At 34.2% G+C, this 3,235-nt stretch overlaps 1 pseudogene; it reads right to left on the bottom strand.

Annotated features, from left to right (window-relative positions):
- The window catches only part of LOC108769766 (putative nuclease HARBI1), a 4,444-nt pseudogene extending 2,941 nt beyond the window's left edge, over positions 1–1,503 (bottom strand).
- Between the last annotated feature and the right edge of the window lie 1,732 nt (positions 1,504–3,235).

Below are 3,235 nucleotides of genomic sequence, written 5' to 3'. Positions count from 1 at the left end.
TTCAATCTCTTTGTTATTTATATATTGACGGTCATGCGCATTACATGTAAACCGAACACAAAATAATCGATAAATTGTAAACGAGAACATTTGCATGTTGACGATAGACATGAAGAGTAGCATGAATTTCACACATACTAACATTATATCATGTAAGTAAATATCAATTTTTAAGTTATAACTGTATTCATAATTTATCTAGTACTGACAAATAACTTTTGATAATGTAGTGTTCTAGGGAGCACATTGATGTAACGTAATAATTAAGAAATATTGATAAGGATCCGATACAAGGATCGAAACGTATATATTCTAATACAATAAAGAATTTGTATTAGAATACACACAACTACACCTAGTGTTTAGACTCGATTGGCATTGATACACACATTGATATATATTTATGTTATTAATGTCATTATATTCAGGAAAATCATACACGTCATTCTTATCAATGCAATAATTATGTAGTACGCAAGCTGCAATCACTGTATTAGTAACAAAAGTTATGTCACGATATTCTGTAAAAAATTTGATACGACGAAAACGTCCTTTCAATTGTCCAAATGCTTTTTCAACAATTATCCGTGTAGATGAGTGCATAAAATTAAATTCTGTTTGTCGAGGAGTCAGGTGTCCGTTATCTCGGAAGGGAGGAATAAGCCACGATAAACATGGATACGCCGAGTCGCCTAACAAAAATGTTTGATTAGGAAATAATAAATTTTTATCTTGAATCGCCATTTCATATAAAAGTGATCTTCTGAATACGCGTGCATCATGCAAAGAACTAGGTTCGCCACAATATATATTAGTAAAACGCATATCTGCATCTACAATAGCTTGTAAATTAATAGAAAAAAATTTTTTTCGATTACAATAATTTCGTGCGTTACAAGTAGGTTTTATAATTTGAATATGAGTACTATCTATCGCACCTAAAACATTTTTAATTCCTCGTTTCATGCTAAATTTTTCGCATGTAGTCATAATTTCGCGGTCTTGTGACCATTTAATGACTGCATCTAGTTTTGTTAAGAACCAAGCTACAACCCGTCGAAGAACTCGAAAAACCGAAGAGATTGAAATATTAAATCTATCAGACATAGTTCGCAGTGGTTCTGTGTTAGCAATCTACCATAAAAATAGTAAAAGACTGAGCTTCGCTGATATCGGTTTTACGCCAAAAGAATGTGATGGAATATATCCTGATAATTCTAACTCTTCAATTAAAATTGTTGCAATATATCGAGTTAATCGCAAATGTTCTTTAAATTCCTCGTCTGTCTAGGAATCAACAATTACTATATAATTTTCAATACGATGTCGCCTATCATTCATTAAGTAATGCATCAAAGGAAATAATAATACGTCCTCATCTTCCTCTTGAGTACTTGTTGATATTAAGCTATTGTCATCACTGCTGTTCAATATAATACTGTTTGATTCATCAGTACTTGAACTTAGCGTTTCTATTAATTCAAAAATGTCTAGCCGATTCATCTGTTTAGAAATTTAACAACAAAAAGTTAGCATTAAGATTATATCAATTTTAAAATTTGTTTCATAGAAATGTTATTAATCAATACCTTGTTAATGTTGCAATGAGCCTAATTTCGAAATCGGAGGTGAGGGGCGTCTTCTAGATATAATGCGTTCCACTTAATGTTCGCAATGCTCGCAAGTATCGTTTTGTTGTTGTCAAATGTTTTCAAATATCGAACAAGGATGAAATGCACACGAGCGTTGCGAACGTAAAAGTAAATCGTCAAGTTTCAATGAACGCAAACTAGTGGCTTTGTTGAGAACTAAAAGACGTTCCATCAAGCACCCAGACTCTGTGTCCAATTGTGTGACACAGTGTCTATCTGTGTCTCCTTGCTGGAAAGCACCCCTAGGATGTCGATGGTGGTGACGGATAACTTCCCCCACTCTTACGCTTCATTAGTCTTCTCTGTCGCTCTGTCGTTCTATAATCGTCGCTCTGTCGCTCTTATATCGAACTTTCACATAATGCGCAGTGCCACTGCACATCGTGTGAATAGACGCTGACGTTTTTTAACTCACCCCCACCACGCGAGTTGACTCTCCTTAGTTCTTGGATACATGGTATAAAGACAAGGGTATGCTCATCCCGTGGAAACCCACTGCGCATCTCAACAAGCTTACGTCACATTCGTAAAAGAGAGAAAGAGAGAAGTTTATATGTATACACAACCCCTCTCTTTCTCTCCTTCGAAACGTGACGTATGCTGGTTGAATGTCACGTGGTACCTATATGCGCATAAGCATACCCTTGTTCTTGTATCATGCTTGGATAGAAGATTCTTTTCCTCTTCTCTTTGTTTACATTCATATGCGGTGGTGCTTCGAGAGCATAAACGCGAACAAACGTTCGAGCCCTAATAATCATTTTCCAAACTGTAAGGCTTTATAATTTTTCATATATTATTACGCACTTTAAATATTAGTATAGTTTCGATAATCTTTCTTTATTGTTTTTAATTAACAGTTTATAATTAAATATTTTTACATCAATAATATTGTTAAATATTTATTCCAAGTCATACAATGCCTTTCGGAAGACAATTGAAATGTTATGTTTGTAATGTAGAAGGCCGCGCACAGCAAATGCCCCGGATTGGTGAAGATGAAGATAAACAACAAATTGCATTAAGTAGACGCAGTGCTAATAATTTGCCAAACATGAATATCGAAAATGATATCAGACTTTGTTTTAATTGTAATCAATCTATTCAAAATGAAATAGCTGCAATTCAAGCAGATCCAACATGTCTCAGATTGAATGTCTTAATTCAACGAGGAAGCCATGCTTATATAATCTGTAATGCTGTAAATGATGTTCATAGAATATCCACAGAATGCAGAGTTCATGTTTTCGCACAAAATAATATTTATGTTCCTGAAAATGTCAGATCATGTGCAGATCATTTAGATTGAAATGGCTTCATTATTACTGGATTGATACCTGGATTACGGATTATATTAATAAACCTTATGTTATTCGTGGATCACAATTACAAGTGTTTTTAGAACAACTTAGGAACATGGCTCGAGCACGTCCCAGATTGGAAGATGCTGACATGTTAACTGATGAAGAATTTAAATGTCTATTTCCAGTAAGCAAACAGCAATTCGAAGATATTTTAACATTTTGTGTTAACAACCAGTTCCTGAACAACATAGCATAAGGCATGTTAGTAGAAAAGATGTA

This window comes from Trachymyrmex cornetzi, unplaced genomic scaffold (assembly GCF_001594075.2).
Source record: "Trachymyrmex cornetzi isolate Tcor2-1 unplaced genomic scaffold, Tcor1.1 scaffold945, whole genome shotgun sequence".
NCBI classification, from domain to species: Eukaryota; Metazoa; Arthropoda; class Insecta; order Hymenoptera; family Formicidae; genus Trachymyrmex; species Trachymyrmex cornetzi.
The sequence above is the reverse complement of the archived record's forward strand: the minus strand, read 5'-3'. Positions and strand labels throughout refer to the sequence as shown.